This window comes from Mesoplodon bidens, assembly GCF_964165515.1.
Source record: "Mesoplodon bidens genome assembly, chromosome: 16".
NCBI classification, from domain to species: domain Eukaryota; kingdom Metazoa; phylum Chordata; class Mammalia; order Artiodactyla; family Ziphiidae; genus Mesoplodon; species Mesoplodon bidens.
This window is the reverse complement of record NC_138173.1, coordinates 3,087,568-3,109,967: the sequence shown is the minus strand read 5'-3', so window position 1 is coordinate 3,109,967 and position 22,400 is coordinate 3,087,568. Positions and strand designations below refer to the sequence as shown.

Sequence of the window (22,400 nt, the reverse complement as noted above, 5' to 3'; positions counted from 1 at the left end):
CCTCCGTCCCTTATATGTTCTTTCTTGTCTAACATGTTAATATTATTAATAAATCAAAGCTATTGTATGTTTTTTTTAAATCTAGGCTCTAAAGTGGGTATCAAACAGCAAAAATAACAATGCCAGCAGGGAACAGCAAAAGCAAGAATTTGCAAATGTATATCATGTTTTCTTAGGAATTGAAAATTACGGAATGTAAGATGTAAGCTTAGCCAAATAAATGTGGAGCCAGAGACTTAAGGATGAATGGAATTCAACACACGAGTTACTCTGACCTAGTGTATTTAATCCCACATTAAAATTAAAAATCAATCAATCAAGCTTCTAGGTAAGATTTGCTGCTATGAGAACAACTATCTCAATATTTGGAAGCATTTATAATTGGCCAACATAATTGGCATCATTTTACATTTAATCATCAATCTGGTTATAGGGCTCTAGACCTCTGCGAGTTGATTATCAGTGGTGACTGTTTAAAAAGTTGATTGTCAGACATTTATACAAAATACAGCCCTTTTTCTCAACTAATCAGCTCATCCTGGAGGTGAGAGAGTCCATGTGTAGGCAGGCTCCAGGAGACTGAACCGGACCTCGGCTGTGGTCCTAGCAATGCAGATAGGCTGTGATGCCTGAGTGCCGTGTCCCCATGTGGCGTGTGTCTGCACATGTGAGCTGACATCAGAGTTGCTTTTTGTGCAGATGGGTTTAGGAGTTTTTGCCTTGTTGACAATCAGCTGTTGAAATAAATGAGTTCAGCTATAAGCATATGGAGTGCTGTTTTGGGCTTTGCCTGTTTTTTTTGGTTTCCTTAAGGAAATAGGCAGATTTCTTAAATAGGGTTTTGCGTATTTATTTTTTCCTCTTCGTTTTCCCAGCTCTTATGGGTCTATAAAAGATATTGGGTAACTCTTCTCCTTATAAATACAGGTTAAAAATAGGTTTCTTTAGACACAGGTGTAGAGAACAAACGTATGGATACCAAGGGGGTCAAGGGGGGGTGGGATGAATTGGGAGATTGGGATTGACATATATACACTAATATGTATACGATAGGTAACTAATGAGAACCTGCTGTAGAGCACAGGGAACTCTACTTCACTTTGTTGTACAGTAGAAAGTAACACAACTTTGTAAAAGCAACTATGCCCCAATTAAAAAAAAATAGGTTTCTTTAATCAAATAGAATCCTTAGTGATGTCACTGTTTTCCTACCATATAGGAAATCATAGGTTCACATCCTTCCACCGGCAAATTCTTCTGAGATACAAAACTTCTGAATATTCCATTTCTTTGAGTATTGTATACAAAGAGTATGTTTTCATTAATGCCACATCAATCTTCACGGATTTATAATACTGTATGGTAAAAACGGATTCTCTGTAGAATCTTATTATTTAAATGACAACAGTGTAGCTAGTAACCAGCAATTCTTTATTCTAGTAGGGTCAGAAATTCTTTATCACATAGTAATTCTTTTTTTTTTTTTTTTTTTTTTTTTCTTTTTGCGGTATGCGGGCCTCTCACTGTTGTGGCCTCTCCCGTTGCGGAGCACAGGCTCCGGATGCGCAGGCCCAGCGGCCATGGCTCACGGGCCCAGCCGCTCCGCGGCATATGGGATCCTCCCAGACCGGGGCACGAACCCGTATCCCCTGCATCGGCAGGCGGACTCTCAACCACTGCGCCACCAGGGAGGCCCAGTAATTCTTAATGTTACAAAATCCTAGTCTTACTCTGATATTCTCTATGAGTTCATGTATTTCCTGATTTAAAATCTATGTGTTCTATCCTGAGATAAGCCACACGTTTTCAAAACTTTTAGTGTTAAATTTCAAGATTAGTAAGTAGCAGTTCCAGATTTTGGATAGTTTAAAAATTATAAAGAAAGCAAATAATCAAAATAAATGGCATAACTCAAATATTAAAACCTAAAAAGAATAGTTGGTGTCTTCCCTTTCCCAGTCTCTGCAGAAACGGCGGAGCCTGCAAGACAAGGAGCATTTACATGTTTAACGAGGCAGAATGGTGAGTGACGCAGGCCTGTTGCTGTTCCAAGACGGTCATATCACAAAGGCAGTTGCTGGTGTCAGTTTCTGTGCTTGGAAGTAGCTGGTCTCCTAGGACAGACTCTCAAGTGTCAGGACTAGTCAGTATCATTCTTTCCAGGGGAGGTTTAATGTGAAAAGGCCTGTGTAGTTGCAAGAGTTACATTAGCTGGCTGCTTTTCTGTAGGGGTGAGGAGGGGATAACGAGTGCTCAAAACCCCTTGGCAGGTGTGACAGGAACTGCCATCATGGAGGTCTTGGTGTTTCTTGGCGAGCATGGCCCCAGGGGCACAGGGGCCTTCCCCTGGGTCTGTCCCCTGTCCCCAGAGCCAGGCCTTCAACACGGTGGGCACAACCCAGTTGACTGACACCCCACCCTCCGAGCTCCCCTTTCCTGAAAGGACTCGATTCAGCCTCAACTTTATCCCCAGTGGGGGTGACGGGGTCTCACAGCGGTGTTGAAAGTTGACGTCCATCAGAGCACTTTAAGTGCGGGTTTGTCCTGTAAACCAGCTGAGGCTTTTCCCCTTTCTGTCAATGCCAAGACTTAGCAAAGGAAGGTGAGCTAGTTCTTCCTCGACCTCTGCAAAACTGTGCATAAAAAGATGGAGAGTAAGCTCAGAGTTGTCTGGTTATTCCTCCCTCTTGCCACTAATTCAGGAGGTTTTTGACACAAATAAGGTATTAAGAGTATTGCTTTATTCTAACGAGCCCCAATAAACTGAACTTATTTTGCATAATACAGTGCTGTTCTGAAGAAATCTTTTTGCTATTTGTACCAAGACAAATAAAACAATACTGAAACCAAATGAATAATAAAAAGCTTGCTTTATTTTACCCTAAAACTAGGAAAGTTTAAAAAATTCATAGTTAAAATTACATAAAGGTGAGAGTTAACGTTGTTAAGAATACTTTCTGTGTGAACATTTATGCACTTTTTAAAAAAATGTTATTTCCAGTGTGCTTTAAAAAAAACCCTATTTCTTTCTTTCTTTCTTTATTTTTGGCTGCATTGGGTCTTCGTTGCAGTGTGCGGGCTTCTCATCGTGGTGGCTTCTCTTGTTGCAGAGCACGGGCTCTAGGTGCGTGGGCTTCAGTAGTTGTGGCACATGGGCTCAGTAGCTGTGGCTCACAGACTCTAGAGCGCAGGCTCAGTAGTTGTGGCGAACGGGCTTAGTTGCTCCGCGGGGCACGTTCGATCTTCCCAGACCAGGGCTCGAACCCGTGTCTCCTGCATTGGCAGGTGGATTCTTAACCACTGCACCACCAGGGAAGTCCCATTTATGCACTTTCTGAATGCACTTTTAAGAATCTGTGAACAAACAACTTTAATGTGTTTTCTATTTGTGCACTTTAGAATTTAATGATTTGAAAGAATATTTGCATATCATGCCACCTTTCTTACTCCTTTTCCCCTCCTTTTCCCATCCACTCTCTTGTTGGTTCTTACTAATACAGGGAAATAGCAGGTCAGGTGAAAGAAAGTGACAAGACAACACAATATCGATTGATAATTATGTGAGGATATATTACAGATTACCTGTCGGTTTAGGACTCAGTAATCTTGGAACGGCACCTCATATTTGCTCTGTGACATGTAGCTCTGAAAGAACTTGGCAAGCCTTTTTTAATCTGATAATCACATTTGACAACCACCAGGCCTGAAGTAGATACTGAACAAGTCTTATTTCTAATTTATGGTTGAGCCAAGAGATAAACAAGAGTGTTGTCAAATTCCTTATGGTTGTAAACTTCATACAACTATGACAGCAAAACTATTTTGGAAATAGAATAAAAGCAATATTATCAAACAGGTAAAATTCAGATGACGTGTTAAACGATGCTTTTCTGAAATTTAGATATCACTTCCCAGGTTCTGTCTCACACTGTGAACTGCCTTTGGAGCTTTGGCAACTCAGCACCACTGTGCGCAGAGTTGGGGAACTGGGTCCCAGCACACGGCTTCTCTTCCAAACCCAGGCTGACCTGTGATAACCCACTATGCCCACAGGTGCAGTGGCCCAGAGCCAGGAATTGTCATGAGTAAGAGCGCAGGGTTCTTGGCCACTTTCTACACTTGAGTTTCACAAATGAAGGCGTGAAAGGGAAGCGACAGAGAAAAGCCTAACATTTGGATCAATAAGCAAGTCATCCTTCAGGCCAGCACAGATGGACCTGATTGATCTCCGTTGCTTTATTTCCAAGTAAAAGTGACAAATTAAGTAGGCTCATGCTTAGCTTTTTAAAAAATCAAAGTCGTTAATTTACAATGTTGTGTTAGTTTCAAGTGTATAGTGAAGTGATTCAATTATACACACACACACACATATTCTTTTTCAGATTCTTCCCCATTATAGGTTATTATAAGATATTGAGTATAGCTCCCTGTGCCATACAGAAGGTCCTTGTTGTTTACCTATTTTATATATAGTAGTTTGTATATGTTAATCCCAACGTTTTAATTTATCCCTCCCCCCTTCCCCTTTGGTAACCATAAGTTTGTTTTCCATGTCTGTGAGTCTATTTCTGTTTTTTAAATAAGTTCATTTGTATAATTTTTTTAGATTCCACATATAAGTGATATCATACGATATTTGTCTTTCTCTGACCTATTTCGCTCAGTACAAGAATCTCCAGGTCCATCCCGATTGTCTCAAATGGCATTATTTCATTCTTTTTATGGCTGAGTAATATTACATTGTATATATGTACCACATCTTCTTTATCCATTTATCTGTCAATGGACATTTAGGTTTCTTCTGTGTCTTGGCTATTGTAATAGTGCTGCAATGAACACTGGGGTGCGTATATATCTTTTCGAATTATAGTTTTCTCGGCATATATGCCCATGAGTGGAATTGCAGGATCATATGGTAACTCTATTTTTAGTTTTTTAAGGAACTTCCATACTCCCATACTCTTCTCCATAGTGGCTGCACCAAGTTACATTCCCACCAACAGTGTAGGAGGGTTCCTTACATCATAGTTTTTCCTTAGTGCATTACAAGAGTTCCTCATATGAAATAGAGCAGTAATTCTGTGTCAGATTTAGAATTGCAAATGTTACCTATTGTGTCATTTGCCTGTGACCTTTTTACCTTTTTTATTCATGTCCTTCCTTAAATGAAAATCAAATCAATCTGTCGTTTTTTTCTTTCAATTACCTTTAGTGAATGTATGATCAACCCAATGTGGTTTTTTGACTAGTGGTTTTAACTGACCTACTGGAGCTTCAATGCTGTGCTCAGGATACAGGCTGAGTTGCAGTGACTCTGTAGCCTGCAACCCATAACTACTACACATAGTTTAATTTACTGGGAAACTCTCTCAGCAGAGTCATTGATTTTGCTGTTTTTCTTATAATATCCATAGTATTGGTATATTTTCTAGAAATTGGACTTTTAAGGACAATAAACCAATCTAGTATGTATATATTGTCATAATGTAAAGGAATTTTCTTATAACACCAAGTTGTGGAATGCTGTTTAGACCCATGTATTGCAAAGTATATAAACATACATATATACACACACAAACATATAATACTTAATACTATGTTGTATTATATAATACAATATATAATATTTATTACTACAATATATAGTTGATAATATGAAAGACACACACCTTCCTATTTTTTAATGCTTTTCAGCTCTTTTATTTCTCCTTAATGACATTATTATCCCACTCAATTTTTGAACATTTAACAGTTTAAGAAAGTTATTGTTTTAATTGTCATTCTATGTCATATAAATTTTTATTGTACTTTTAATATTCTCAAAAATGAAATAGACAATATGACCATGCTTGATTATTTTTCTTATATGAATTTTAAACATTTATTCATGATCATTTTTATTTAGCACTTTTTTTAAAGGTTAAACTTCTTAAACCATCATCTCGAGAAGATTTAATTTGTCAAAGATTATCAACTCTAAGTGAAAAGCTTCCTTTGTCTGTAATATTGAACTTGACAGAAATCTCACACACTGAAGAGCTATAGAAACAGCATGAATTATTTTTCACTGAAATATTACTGAGAGTTCAATTCTTGCTTTAAGAAATATCCATTGGATGTAATAATATTTATTTTGTTTTAATGTTTAACATCAAAACAAGGTGGCTGAAGAGATAAGCATTTCATGCCTTTCCCAAGATGACAAATTGCTAACATACTTGAATCCTATTTGAATCAGTGCTGTAAGAAAAGGCAATATTTCACACAGCTTTGCCAGATGCTGGAATGCTTTAATTCTCTAGATAATACTTGGTGGAAGCTTTACTTCAGGGTAATTAGCTACTTCTCTGCAGTGGACAGTATCATGTGGACAGTGTATAACATTGCTATTGTCTTAGTTTTTGTGATGACATTTATAGCACACCTTTCCTAACTTCAAGGTCTGTTTGATATTTTTTTTCTTAACATCTTTTTTGGAGTATAATTGCTTTACAATGGTGCATTAGTTTCTGATGTAACAAAGTGAATCAGCTATATACATATATATACATATATATGTATACATATATCCCCATATCCCCTCCCTCTTGCGTCTCCCTCCCACCCTCCCTATCCCACCCCTCTAGGTGGACACAAAACACTGAGCTGATCTCCCTGTGCTATGCGGCTGCTTCCCACTAGCTATCTATTTTACATTTGGTAGTGTATATATGTCCATGCCACTCTCTCACTTCGTCCCAGCTTACCCTTCCCCCTCCCCGTGTTCTCAAGTCCATTCTCTACGTCTGTGTCTTTATTCCTGTCCTTAGGTTCTTCAGGACCTTTTTGTTTGTTTGTTTTAAGATTCAATATATATATGTGTTAGCATACGGTATTTGTTTTTCTCTTTCTGACTTACTTCACTCTGTATGACAGACTCTAGGTCCATCCACCTCACTACAAATAACTCAATTTATTTTCTTTTTATGGCTGAGCAATATTCCATTGTATATATGTGCCACATCTTCTTTATCCATTCATCTGTCGATGGACACTTAGGTTGCTTCCATGTCCTGGCTATTGTAAATAGAGCTGCAATGAACATTGCAGTACATGACTCTTTTTGAATTATGGTTTTCCCAGGGTATAAGCCCAGTAGTGGGATTGCTGGGTCGTATGGTAATTCTGTTTTTAGTTTATTAAGGAACTCCATACCATTCTCCATAGTGGCTGTGTCAATTTGCATTCCCACCAACAGTGCCAAAGTGTTCCCGCTTCTCCATACCCTCTCCAGCATTTGTTGTTTGTAGATTTTTTGATGATGGCCATTCTGACTGGTGTGAGGTTATACCTCATTGTAGTTTTGATTTGCACTTCTCTAATGATTAGTGATGTTGAGCATCCTTTCATGTGTTTATTGGCAATCTGTATACAAATTTCTTTGGAGAAATGTCTATTTAGGTCTTCTGCCCATTTTTGGATTGGGTTGTTTGTTTTCTTGATATTGAGCTGCATGAGCTGCTTGTAAATTTTGGAGATTAATCCTTTGTCAGTTGCTTCATTTGCAAATATTGTCTCCCATTCTGAGTGTTGTCTTTTTGTCTTGTTTATGGTTTCCTTTGTTGTGCAAAAGCTTTTAAATTTCATTAGGTCCCATTTGTTTATTATTTTTTTATTTCCATTTCTCTAGCAGGTGGGTCAAAAAGGATCTTGCTGTGATTTATGTCATAGACTGTTCTGCCTATGTTTTCTTCTAAGAGTTTTATCATGTCTGGCCTTACATTTAGGTCTTTAATCCATTTTGAATTTATTTTTGTGTATGGTGTTAGGGAGTGTTCCAATTTCATTCTTTTACATGTAGCTTGTTTTTTTTTTTTTTAAATAAATTTATTTATTTTATTTTTGGCTACGTTGGGTCTTCGTTGCTGCGCACGGGCTTTCTCTAGTTGCGGCGAGCAGGGGCCTCTTTTCATCCTGGTGCACGGGCCTCTCACTATCAGGGCCTCTCTTGTTGCGGAGCACAGGCTCCAGACGTGCAGGCTCAGTAGTTGCGGCTCACAGGCCTAGTTGCTTCACGGCATGTGGGATCTTCCCGGACCAGGGCTCGAACCCGTGTCGCCTGCATTGGCAGGTGGATTCTTAACCACTGCGCCACCAGGGAAGCCCAACAGTACAGTATTTTTTTATTGTGAGAAAAGTCCTCTTGACTCATGTAAAGAAGTCGAGTGTGGTGCATGGGGTGAATACGTGTTGGGGCAGAGACGGGCCCTCAGGTTGTCCCAGCGAGTCACACACTTCTGAATTCCTGCCCTCAGTGTAGACAGAACTTGTTCCTGCTTCTAACCGATAGAATATGGCAAAGGGATGGCAAGTCACCCCTATGATTATGTGATATCACATAAAGCTCCATCTAACCAGAGTGAGAGGACTTCCCCCACTGGTCTTGAGGAAGCAAACAGCCATGTTGTCGACTGTCAGTGCAGAGGGCCACGTGGTGGGGAACGCCGGTGGCCTCTGGGCCCTACAGGTGGCCCTCAGTCATATATTTGGGGCAGATGAGTTCTGCCCACAACCTGAATGAGCTCGGAAGCGATTCTTTCCCAGTAAGTCTCCAGGCGAGAATGCAGCCCAGCTGACTTCTTGGTTGCCGCCTGACGAGACTCAGAGCAGAGGACCCAGCTAACCGGTGCCTGATTCTGACCCATGAAACTGAGAGACCATCCATGTGTTAGTTTCCTAGGGCTGCCATAACAACGGGTTATGGTGGGGCTTAGACAGCAGACAGTCCTCATCTCATTGTCCTGGAGGCCAGAAGTCCGAGATCAAGGTGTTGCAGGGTTGGTGCCGACTGAGGCTGTCAGGGAGACTCTGTCCCTTGCTCTCGCCCAGCTCCTGGGGTTGCTGGCACCATTGGCATCCTCAGCTCCTCCTGAATCGCCCCAGTCTCTGCTTCGTTCTTTACATGATGTTCTACCCCTGTGCCTCGGAGTCCAAGGTCCCTCTGTTTATAAGGACACCAGCTGCAGTGGATTAGGAACCCCTCACCCCCGTGCGACCTCTTCTTAATTAATTACATCTGCAATGACCCTATTTCCAAATAAGGTTACATCCTGAGGTCCTGGGGTTAGGACTTCAGCATATGAATTTAGGGGGACACAATTCCATCCATGAGGATGCATTTGTATTCTTTTAAGCCACTTTGTTTGTGTTAACTTGTTACACTGCAATAGATAACTAACACAATTGTAAAGTAAAAAAAAAATGAAATGCCAGAGTGTGAAGAAGTATCAATGGTTTCCTGCTGTGAACCCTTCACTTTGAAACAATCATGGAGGGAGTTCAGTATTTCTCACTAGTTCAGATGAAACATCCTCTAAAGATATGAAATGTTTATATACTTCATTCCTTCATAGGAAGTAGGAATTACATTTTGCTATTATATCATATATACACAACATAAAGCCACAGCATTAGATAATCTTGTTCTCAAACACCCCCCAAAGTTGTCATTTTTAGTTTTTCTTTAAATTGTTATTTGTACTTTTTTCCATTCAAACAAATGAGAGGTGCTAAAATGTAAGAAACAAGTGTTGAAGATAAAATCAGAAAGTGTCGTATATTTTTGTCAATTTTTAAAGTCTGTCATTATTGGTATATTTTTAATATGTGGAATGCAGTGTTGGGACACTGCATAGTTGCAGAGTTTTGATCAATTCATGGAAAAGTGTGTGAGCTCCTGAAGCTTAGCCTTCCCACCATGAACTTGTCTCCCCATGAAGGGATGTCAGTCCACTCCAACAATCGGAGCATCCAGACATATTCCTAAAGCAACCCGCTGTGTTCAGAATCTTCTGATTTCATTAAATTAATCATTTATGTCCATAACCTTTGTCCTGAAATATCTACTTACATATGTCCATCTCTGGGCTAGACCGGATGTGGACTGAGTTTTGATGTGACCCTTTGGGACACGGTTGAAACCTACACACACACTAAACTAAACTTTCCTTTTTTCAGCACTCACCATCAAGCCTGATTTAATTTGGTTTCTACTGGCTTAATTTTAAACAGCAAATTGCTGCACTTTAAAAAGCTCTGCAAATTTTTCTGTGCTATTTTTCATTATAAAGAAATGTGAATTAAAAAAAAAATCCTAAAATGCATACACCCAATTGTTCTGGGAAAAAATGTTTTTTAAACTCACTTGGAATTACCTCGCGTCTTAAGTTCTAATTCATTCAACAGCCTTGTTTGAGTGGCAGTTGTGGGTTATGAACCAGAATATATCTATAACTGTGGCATTATGCAAAAGTTATTTATGAACTAAGTAAGTCAGTTATCTTGTTCTCTAAAGTTTATTCCAAAACTAAGAGCCACATTTAAGCTTTCTCTGTGTAGGGCGTTCTTGCAAAGTGCTTTACTCGCATTAACTCCTTTAATACTCTCAGCAACTCCATGAAATAGATGATATTCTCCTCCTCATTTACAAATGAGAGGACAGGGTCAAAAAAGTTTCAATGACTTCTCCAATATGATCTATTTTAAATGTGGAAGACAGGATACAAACCCAGATAGTCTGATTCCTGACATCATACTCTTAAACTCAGAAAATGACAAAAAACTGGTTATTTAAAAATAATGATTTGGCCTCTTTGATTTCATTCATTCATTCATTCATTTAAATATTTGTTGAGTCTGTAGGGGAAAATCTTTTTCTTTCTTTTCTTCTAGGCTCTTTGGCTGGCCTGTAAATTAACGTAAGACAGGTTAACAGGAACTAATTTAATTTTGTACGTATGGGAGCCTCAAAGATATGGGGCTCAAAAAAGTGAGCAAAGCAGGCCCTTTTATACTTAGATAAAGAAACAATAAATATATGAAGAATTGGCAAAACAGAGGGGGTTGGGCTTGGGGAGCAAATTCATAAAGAGTTCACAGGGTCTGTTTGTACAGCCTCTGGGCCCTGAGTTCCCTGCCTCTGGTGATAAGGATGCCTTACACCCTCCTGGTACAGGGAGAGTATCTTCACATGAGAGATTTATCTCCTGCTTTCAGGGGGACAAAGGAGAGTCAGAGTGTCCTTCTTGCACTGGCTGTTTCTCAAGTAGCTTTAATTCAAAATAATCAATATGCCAAAGGGCATATTTGGGGGCGGCCTGCCCTGAACCCCATCAAGTGTGTGCCGTGCAGATGCTGTGTGATGTGGTGAGGATACACTTAGGTAGATCAGAGCCCTCCTCTTCCATATCTTCTTGGCCCACAGCGGGTGGTGGGACAGGTGTGAACAGAGGGTGCTGAGGAGGTGTGATGAATTCCCACCTGGCCCAGCCTTGGCAGTTCAGGAAAGGCTCCCTAGAGAAGGTGACCTGACACCCATGGCATTTGTACTCAGCTGAGATCAAATGAAGATGGAGCTGGATCATGGCTGTGAATGGTGCATCTGAGAGAAGTGAGGATGGAAAGGTAATCAGGTGTGTATGGGGAGGACTTTGACCCAGGAAGGACCTAGGGCTCCATCCACAGAGCAAGGGCTGGGGCTCAGCAAGACTGTGTCGGGGGGATGAGGAAGGCTCACGCACGGCATCCTCTTCCCAAAGATGAGCCCGGCTGCTGTGTCTCCATCCACACCTCCTACTGGTGTCTTGAAACACTCTGCTGTACCTCGTGCCCCTCACGTCATACGTAGACCTGATATATGACAACACTTTTGAGGCAATCTGAATTCAAGTGATCTCTTTTTTATCTCCCACTCTAGACCCATTCATTCATTCATCCATTCATTCATTCATTCATTCAGTTAACAGATAACAGTACTATTATTCCCACATTGCACACACCAGAGATCTAGGCATTAATCTTGTTATTTCTATTATCCTCATTCTTTGCTGTGGTGTAGTGGTTAAGAGGTTGGACTTTTGAGTCAGTCTGACTGGATTCAAATCCTGGCTCTTCTCTTAAAAAGCTGTAGTACTGGGCTTCCCTGGTGGTGCAGTGGTTGAGAGTCCGCCTGCCGATGCAGGGGACACGGGTTTGTGCCCTGGTCCAGGAAGATCCCACATGCCGCGGAGCGTCTGGGCCCGTGAGCCATGGCCACTGAGCCTGTGCGTCCGGAGCCTGTGCTCCGCAACGGGAGAGGCCACAACTGTGAGAGGCCCGTGTACTGCAAAACAAACAAACAAACAAAAAAAACTGTAGTACTTTGGAGAAGGTAATGTAACCCCTCTGTGCTTTAGTTTTCTCAAGTTAACAATAGGGTTAATAATATGCCAACACAATGTATTGTAAAGTTTCAAATTGAAGTTTCATATTAAGCCTAAGAACAGAGTTTGAACACTTGTGCGGGTGTGTGTGTGTGTATGTATATATATATACATGCACACATACAGATGTATACATATGTATACATATGCATGTATATAAGACCAAAGCATCTACCAAATTAACATACTGTTTAAATTCAGGTGTTGTTTATGTAAAAGCCAAACAGCAATCGAGGATGCTTTGCCTCTTCAGTAATAACTAAGGATAAATGCCAAGGTGAATTAAAAAAGTAGACGTCAGGAATAAAACATTTCAGCTGTCACATTAAATGAGTTGGTCCTATAGAGTTGCTAGCCTGAGTTCCCCACCACAGAAGGAACCCCAGCGCTCATTCTGTGACAGGACAGCGCTGGGTGCTATGCAGGGTGATTCCCTGTGTGCCTGTCACCTGACAGAGGCCACTCTTTGCTGTGGCTTTTATGTAAATGACCTTCATATTCTATTGGTGCTTTGAAATAAATTCTCAAGTTCTATCTTTCTAAAAAATACACGAGAGAAAATAGATAATGAGAGATGGCCGGCAGCACCTTTTCTCTGTATTTTTTTTCCTTTTTATATGAGGATTAGGAGGGGGGTTATTTGGCTTCACTGGAAATGCTGTGTTTACCCACTGGCCAACTCTTCAAAATCAGAAACCACGCCACATTCATTTTTATTTCCCCTGCAGTGCTTAGTCTAATACCTCAACTTAGAAAGTTCTACATAAATATTTATTGACAAAAATTATATACTGTTCAGAAATGGAAAAACTGAGTTTCATTACATGATTGAAACTTATTTTTTAGCTGTATTCTTTTGGTTTTCATTTCTGTTTCTTTATTCCCTCACCCAGATCTGCAAATATTTATGGTTTATTGATTGTTGATAAGACAGTAGGTTGAGGTAACAGTGTAAAAGTAGGTACCTGTAGATCCGTTAGTATATATACATATATATGTATGTCGCTATATTTCAAAATTTTTTTTCCTAACAAAAAATATTTTAATGTAGGAATCAACATGTGAACATTGTACTTAAGTGGTAAAATTCAGGTTACAAATATAATATAAATATCAAATAATATCATACTTTTGGTTTAATGGAGAACAGCTGTGACAGTCATGCTTAGCACATTGGTTAAGTAATGAGAGAAATGAGTTGAGGTGTCATAGAGGTACGCAAAAATTTCACAGTTCAAATAATCCTGAGCCCTTCTGAGAAAATGTAGGTGGCAAATATGTGGCAATATTTCTGTAATATGGTGGTTTCAGTCCATTAGTGAGCATTCTGTTCATGCATTTAAAGTAACGGCAGATGTTTCTGAGCACTGAAAATTAGATTCAAAGTAAGTCTTTGCTCAACAGGTTAACGATACTATGAATCCCTTATATTTAAAAATATAGCTTATGGAACCCCCCCCCCAAAAAAAAAAATGGTTCTGAAGAACCTAGGGGCAGGGCAGGAACAAAGATGCAGACTTAGAGAATGGTCTTGAGGACACGGGGAGGGGGAAGGGGAAGCTGGGATGAAATGAGAGAGTGGCATGGTTGTATATATACTACCAAATGTAAAATAGATAGCTAGTGGGAAGCAGCCGCATAGCACAGGGAGATCAGCTCGGGGCTTTGTGACCACCTAGAGTGGTGGGATAGGGAGGGCAGGAGGGAGACGCAAGAGGGAGGAGATATGTCCATGTATAGCTGATTCACTTTGTCATAAAGCAGAAACTAACACAGCATCGTAAAGCAATTACACTCCAATAAAGATGTTTAAAAAAACAACAAAACAAAACAAAAATATATAGTTTAAATTTGTAAAGTTTAAGATAAAGCATACTTGTTTTCAGTTATTTTTAGATATAACTGAGACTACACTACTGTATATAATCAGCTATACTGCTATGCACAGGTAATTCCAGTTACCGTATTTTATATTTGGTGGCCATCAACAGCACAAAATTTATGCTCCAAAAGAAATATATCAATCCAGCAAAATGGTTACATTTAATTTTCTTTTAAAGACAGATTAACTAAATTTAAGGAAGAATTGGCTTTTCCTGATATCTCATTTTCAAATTACTGATGCAAACTTACCAGAGAGTAATTATTTATTTTGCCTAACATCAAACAATCTGCAAAAAGTTTCCAAGATAGAGGCATTCCTTGTTCCATTTCCAAAAAATAAATAAAGGCTTTCTTACTGAAAGCATTTACATTCCTAGCTCTCTAAATAAACACTAAAAAACAAAGTACAAAAAATGATCTCTTGGCTTCTGAATAGCCCACTTAGTTACATAAAGTATTTTCTGTCCCAACACTTTTCTCAAATTCTAAAGATATTTACTTCCTAAGAACAAGACAGTCTTCATTTCAAGCCATTCAGTCCGTTTCCATGGCAACACTGCGGGATTCCTTGGCCACCATAAGTCTCATTAGTTGACTGTGGAATTTCTCAATCTTCTTTACGTCTTGAGCTTGGTCAGTTCTATACACCAAACAAACTAAATCATCTGTTACTTTAATACACAAACTCCCATCAGAATGCCCATATTTGAGAACCACACGTGCCTTCGTAGGGTCTGCGAGGCAGAGTTTCCCTGCTGCGCGACTGAACTCTCCCGGGTCTGGTACTGCGGCATCGTGGCCCGCGGCAGAACAGCAGAGTCAAATCCTTTTGGAAAACATGAAACTCAGCTTAGTGTTTGCAAGAAAGGTAATCATGTTTATCAAGTTAAGTTGTTTTTTTTTTTTTTTTTTGTCTGTGCTGCACAGCATGAGGGATCTTAGTTCCCTGACCAGGTATTGAACCTGGGCCCACGGCAGTGAAAGTATCCAGTCCTAATCACTGGATTGCCAGGGAATTCCCAACTTAAGTTGATTTTAATTCATATATAAGGTATTGCAAGAAAGGCTTAATTTGCGACCAACATGGAATATTTTTGATGTTAGAAAATTGAGAAATGTCCATCTTACTCCTTTGAAATCTCTCGGGACCTCTCTTGTGACACCTAGATGCTCGCTGATAGTTACTTCTCTACAAAGTGTCTCCTCACCATCTACTTGGAAGCTTCTGAAAACAGGAGCAGTGGCTTGTGCCTGGATGTAACCATTTCACTGAGAAAACACTCAACAGATCCCTGAGTAATTCAATTCCCCAAATGACGTTGCGGTCCCAGCCCCCCAGTTGGGGCAGACAGAAGGCACACTCTGTAGTAACTTTGTCCTTTGCATCCTGGAGCCTTCCTTTCCACACACGATTCATGAGTTAAAATCCATTTGATTTAATCAATATCATTACTTTTTCTTACAAACTCTATGCTAAGTTTCATGTTTTCAATAAGACTTTGAAATATAGCAGCATCCATAATGTCCACCCTTTCCCCCCAATAATCTCCCTAACTAGTATCCATGTCTGTCTTCTCTCCTTCCACCTTGTCTAAAACACACATCTGATCAGGCTTCACATGACCCTCGGCTCTCCGTGGGTGGAGAGCAGTCTGTGTAGTGGTGAGGGGCTTCAGAAATGTTTAAAATCCTGGTTTGCATCCCAGCTGTGTCAGTTAATACCAGTATAATATGGACATGCTGACAACTTTCTAAGCTGCAGTATCTCATCTGAAAACAGGGCTCTGTGAAGTGTCGCAGCGCTGGAAGGTGGATCTAGGTACACAGCGGGGACCCCAGCACTTAGACTACAGCCTCGGGTAGAGCAGACACCATGACATGGTCCCCAAAGTGGATGGAGAGCTTTAGTCCCCTTCATGTAGCTTCCCTGACCACCCCCCTTCCGCCCCCAGGCAGAGGTCATTGCCTCCTTCTTTGTCTTCCTGGAACAAATGCTTCATCCCCTGCTTGCTTGCCAGCCCGTCTTTTCTGGGAGAATGCGAGCCGCCTGCTGGAAGCGCCCTCATATCTGTCTCAGCAGAACTCCTGGCATGTGGCAGCGCCCAGCGCATCCTTGTTGGGGTGGGAGCCCCTCTTGCACATTCGGTCGTGCCTGCGTCAGCCGCTCCCCACGTTCCTACGCTCAGTGCTTTTAGTCTTGGTTATATCTTTATACGATTATCCAGACTTCTTTGTTCTTAAATCCTCTTTGATGAGACACCGTGGATTTACAGGAGAGAGCGCTAAGAAAACAAAAGTGTCACATTATTTTACTTAAAATTACCTGTTTTTATTTATATTATACATATCAATACTTGTAAACTGGAATCGATTTTCACCCAGTGCCATTGGAAAAGCTGTGATTCATGGCACCTCTAATTCACAGTGTCTTAAGGCACTGAGTTTATCTAGTGGCTAAGAGGGTGGCCTTGGTAAGTTGGGCTCTTTTTTCAGTGCTTCCCTTTTCTAAATTCCCTCTCTGATGTCAGCTCTATAACATGTCCCTGATTCACAAATTGTTTTACAAGCTCATAGGACGTGGTGTTTCTGGTAAGCCACTCTTTACTAAGCAATAGATGACACATAGCAAGCAGATCAAAGCAGAGCCATTTTGAAAGTTACAATGGCTTCTTCACAAGGAACACCTTTTAACAAAATTTGGACAAAAACTGAAAACTTGAGGCACAGATAACATGTCAACTAAATCAAATCTATATAAATTTTTTTAAACAATACATCATAATCGTAGATGGATGGAACTTTCATTTCAATTTCCCAAACTCATTATTTCCCTCTGTCTCTTGAGAATGTCAGTTAAGCTCTAAGAATCATATCTTAAACTCAACCCAAGACTTTTATTTCCTTTTATTATCAACAATACTGAGCTATTTTGCATGTGGTACAAGATTAGATTTTTGTTAGTCGTAGTGTCCTTAATTTAGTTCTTGCCATGAATTTATAATAGAGCAAGCGTCTTTCCCACCTGGGTGCTACATAATATGTAATATTTAATTTGTCATCGCTCTTTCACTGTGTGAAGTGAAATGAACAACTCATTGAGATCTGAATGATATGTCAAATATGTATGTAATACTACATGACGTCCCCTTTATTCCACAATAAATACTTCGTTATCATTTTAAATAACCTATGTGAAGCAGGTGGGACTCTGGATTATCTTCTTACATGGCATTTAATTTTAATTTCTGATTCCAGTCACATGTTTTTCTTTCTGAGATCACACAAAGCAGCAATCCCAATGCCTTGTACATCCCAAGTGCCCAGGGAATACCTGTTGATTTTCTTTTTATCCTCATGCAATTTCCATTTTTCAGCATTTCATTTACTTCTTGTATAAATAGGCAGCAAGGTAACTTGAATGTGGATGAAGATGGTAGGAATGAAAGGCTTCTGGCAAAAGCAAAATCTGCTCAGGATTTCAGCAATTTTGCAGCAGAAATTCAAAAAACTGTTAAAGCTCTCAAGGAGCAGGTTTGTTTTTTCCCTAAGTACCAAGCCTTGTCGTATAGATTAGAATAAACTTTAAAGAAACCTGTCCAATAACTCTCCAGAGATACAGCACAATACCAGAATAATAATCACATACAGGAGATATTTCCTTGTAATAAGGAGTTGAATTAGTTCAAAAATCCCATGTGCAGATGACTTCACTAAAGAATTCTACTAAATGTTTAAGGAGAGATTAACACGAATTTCCCAGAAATAGCAGAGGAAAGAATGCTTCTCAATTCATTTTTGAAGATAGTATTTACTCTGTTACCAAAACCAGACAAAGACAGCACAAAGAAAGAAAACCACTAACCAATATTCCTCATGAAAATGGATGCAAAAACCCTTAACATAATGTTAGCAAATAGCATAGAGCAATATATCAAAAGAATAATATAGCATAATTAAGAGGGTTTAGCCCAGGAATTCAAGACTTGTTTAACATTCACAAATCATCAATGTAATCCACTGTATTAACAGGTTAAATGGTGAACGGTCAAATGCTTTCACCCAAATATTGCAGACAAAGTAAGTATGTCCATTTTCACCAGAGTCTTATTAAACGCGGTGCTGGAGGTTCTCGCCAGTGCAATAAGGCAAGACAAGGAAAAGGTCTATAGACTGAAAAGGAAAGCAAAGCTATTTTCAGATGATACAGTTACTTCTGTAGAGAATCACAAGGAACCTACCAACAATTTCTAGACATAGTAAGCAAGTTCACCAAAGTCACAGGATACAAGATACACAAGATAAGTATACAAAAATGAATTGTATTTCTGTATAATGACAGTGAACGCGTGGAGGATGGGGAAAGGAAAGTGTGGTCCAGCATGTTCTGACTCCCCCCAGACATCGTTTTACTCTCAAGATGTTGTAACTTAGCCCAAAACAAAACTTCATCATGTACTATGTCTCATATTTACGGCTCACGGAAGATTCTCAGACTGTCTCCCTTCTTTAAAAAGTTTCTTTGTCAGTTCTTTAAAATTGGAAAATATTTTGTTCCTCAAAGTGCCTGGAGTTTACATTGGGTACGTTGCTGTCATTTGTTTATTTTTCATTTTCTCTACTTTTCCTCTTGAGGACAGAAGTTACCACCTGAATTTCTTTTCCATGTTTTAGAACTAGTTCTATTCTTTTAAATTTTTTGGAATTTACTCAACTTGACTAACGTTTTTTCATTTCCCCAGTATTTTTAGAAATAAAAGTTGTGGGTTTTTTTTTTTTTTGTCTTAGTCTTCTAGGCTATAATCACAGATATTTCTAGAGATTTTTGAGATTTTCATTCTTCACACCCTGGATCCACTTATGCAATGGATAATTCAATCTACACCTACTCATGGTAAAATCCTACCCTTCCTGCCTCCATCATAATTCTTTTTTTTTTTTTCCGATACGCGGGCCTCTCACTGTTGTGGCCTCTCCCGTTGTGGAGCACAGGCTCTGGACGTGCAGGCTCAGCAGCCATGGCTCATGGGCCCAGCTGCTCCGCGGCATGTGGGATCCTCCCGGACCGGGGCACGAACCTGTGTCTCCTGCATCTCATAGTTCTGGAGGCTGGAAGCCCAGGCTCAAGGTGTTGATAGGGTTGAGTTTTTCAGAGGTGTGTCCTTGCCTTGCAGACGACTGTCTTCTCTCCGTATCTTCACATGGTCTCTCCACTGTGGGTGTCTGTGTCCTAATCTCTGCTTCTTGTAAGGACACCAGTCCTGTTGGATTAGACACCATCTCTGTGACCACATTTTAACTTAACTACTTCTTTAAGGCCCTTATCTCCAAATACAGTCTCATTCCGAGGTGCTGGGATTTGAGACTTTGACACATGGGCTTTTGGAGGCCACACATCAGCCTGTAACAATGCAGCTGCCACCTTCACCCATCACAGGACTCTTGGACTTGGCCTCTTCTTTTGTAAAACTGTTCTTTTCATCATTTCTAAAATCTGTCTCAATTAAACAGTTTGAACTTCTCCATGGGTTATTACTCCATAGATTATTACTCCATGGATTATTATTACTCCATGGATTATCACGTAAGAGTAGCCATCATTTATGCACCTTATGAGAAGTGGAGCGTTGGCATCATCTCCCCCAGAGCCAGCCAAGTGCTTCTGTCACTAATGGCTCCGCTGACGGCCTTGGTCCTCACCTGAGCCCAGGGGCATTGCCCTGCCAGTCTCTCTGCTTTCCGTCCCAGCTCTCACAAGGCTGTCCCTCACATTTCCATGTAGTGATCACTGGAATTTCCCCCATGGTTTAGAGACTAACTTAAATATCGAAATCAATTTATACGACTGGTAAGGTCCTGATTCTCTCTGCTGCCCACTCCGCAGCCTTAGCTCCCACCAGCACCCCTCTGTGCCTTTACCCTCCACCGCAGCTTTACCCTCCACCGCAGCTTATGTTACTGAAATGCTCCCCTGCTCTCCGTCCCCAAGGTTTGGCCAAAGCTCGTTTGCATCTGTCTGAAGTGCCTTTTCCCTGCTTGTTCTCCTGAAAGGCTGTCTTAGTTCCACTTGCAGCTCAAATGCTTTGTCCCCTGTGAGCCCCCCGTGCCCTGAGCAGCACTGGCAGTGGCTAGCCTTCTGTTCCACCCAGGCATCCGTAGACCCTCATTATCCACCTGGCTTAGAGCTGTGGTTTACTGGTCTGTCTCCTACCAAATTTCAGCTCCTTGAGACCCTGCAGTGTTTGCTTTATCTATGAAACTTAATAAATGCTTGTTAAAAGAATGCTGTTTGTGATAACCTGGGTACAAAAAACAAACGGTTGGTTAGTTGGATTTGTATTTGTGCTCACTGAGAAGATGTCATTTTATTCATTTGATTTTTAATTTACTTTATAAATTCACTGTTTCAGATATTAGATCCATATTCAATATTTTGCCGCACACAGGCAGCTGTTTCTTAGCTTAGACACTGGATGAGTCAGATTCATTACGTTTGGGGTAAAAACGCAGAGACATTGTGTTGGCTTTGAAGTGTCTTTTGCCTTCTGGGTGTGTGCCTACAAAATAGAGCATTTCATCAGACCGTGATATTTATCGGCTTGTTGCTGCTATTTCAATTTCCGTTTTCCTTTCCTTCTCCTCTTTAGATAAACAAGCTCGAGGCAGCACAACCTTGGTGGCAGGATGTGCAGGTGATGGGGGATTCGGAGGGAGGAAGGAGACTGCGCTTCCTGGGTCTGCGAGGGGTGTGCGAGCACCAGTGGAGAAATACCCGGAAAACTCAAAAAGAGAAGGAAAAAAAGTTGTTTTGGTGAAGAGATTCTAGGCATATTCGTAGGTCAGGATAGTGGTGTGAGACTTTGAGGTTTGTGGTTTTCCATTAAATATGGCTACTCTCTCTGCATCCTTGACCGATGCTACATGCTTTTCACATTCTCACCAACAAATGAGAGGTCTGTGTTCTGGAAGCTTGCGGAACGCAGTCCGAGGTCACACACGTGAACTGCGGCAGAGCTGGGGCTGGAGCTCATCCCCTGGTTCTCTGGGCAGGCGCACTGCAAACGCTGCCTGAAAGCCCTGGGTAAACGACCCAACTCTACGTGAATATAGAAGGTGTTGTCAGGGTATCAGCCACCTGAGGACGTCTTTTGTGTCAAGACAAAAGCTCGGTGTTACTTTAGTGGCTTTTTACGTCTACTCCTGCCCGTAGGTGTCACACCCCACGCCATGCAGTTTGGGAGGTGACATGTTATAGGCCAGCGCTTCTAGCCACGTTCTTCATGCTGCAAATGTGTAGAGATGAAGAGTTCACGGGAACTAATGTAAGAATGAACTCATCTCGTGGGTAACTTTCATTGCATTGAGACAGTCAGCCTATCAGATTATGTATTATAAACAACTTTTTAAAAGTAATGTCACTGGAATTTACCCCATGGGGGCAATTTTGAGATCCTGCCTTTCAGAGTGGCCAGGTCACCCGTGGAGGGGGGGGCTCCATGTCTCAGCCCTGAATTGGTGAAGGGAACCCGCTGTCTGGTTTGCAGAGACCCTGGGATGCCTGTTGATTTCCCAGAGAAACACTGACAGTGTCACCCGCCCCTGAACCCTGGGCGGGGATTTCTCAGGAAAAGGTAGCCAGACACTCAGTGCTTCTCACTTTAACCTGTAGTCACACATTTGACATGGAAACCACTGATTTAAGAGCAAGTTAGTTCATTTCAGCCTTCAACACACTGAAGACCTTTCCTCTTCATTTTCTAACACTCCTTGAAATAATGCACAATGAAAGGCTCTAACGTGCATAGGGACTCTTCTAGCTTAAGAAATATTTCTTCTTGTAACCTACCAGCTTCCTATACCATATGTGCAAATAAAAAGAATACCATGTCATATTTTTTAGAACTCTGAGTGTTGCAGAAAATCTCTCATTGCAAAATCCAGAGAGATTTTATCATTTCCAGTACGTGACACTGTTCTGATCATAATAAATCTGGGGTCCCCTCTCTGACGGGGCGGTGCACACCAAGAAGACGAAAGCACTCTGGGGCTCACTCTTCCCCTGATTTCCTTTGATCAAGAAAAGCCGACTTTTTAACTGGGCGGCATGATTGTGGGAAAAGGGAGAAAACTGCTCCTTTCCTTTCCTGCAGGGGTGCTGACATCTCTGTCCTGGTCCCCTGTGCACAAATGGCCTCGGGCACGAGGAACCACACTCCTGCAGTTGGAGGGTGTAGACACTGTGGTTTGGGACTGAAAACAGCATTTATCCGACAGTCAGTC

At 40.7% G+C, this 22,400-nt stretch overlaps 1 pseudogene across 1 annotated transcript; it reads right to left on the bottom strand.

The window, feature by feature from the left end:
* Positions 1-14,574: 14,574 nt before the first annotated feature.
* Positions 14,575-14,917, bottom strand: LOC308629977 (signal recognition particle 9 kDa protein-like; annotated as a pseudogene). The gene has a single exon. The product of its transcript is annotated as a signal recognition particle 9 kDa protein-like (transcript).
* Between the last annotated feature and the right edge of the window lie 7,483 nt (positions 14,918-22,400).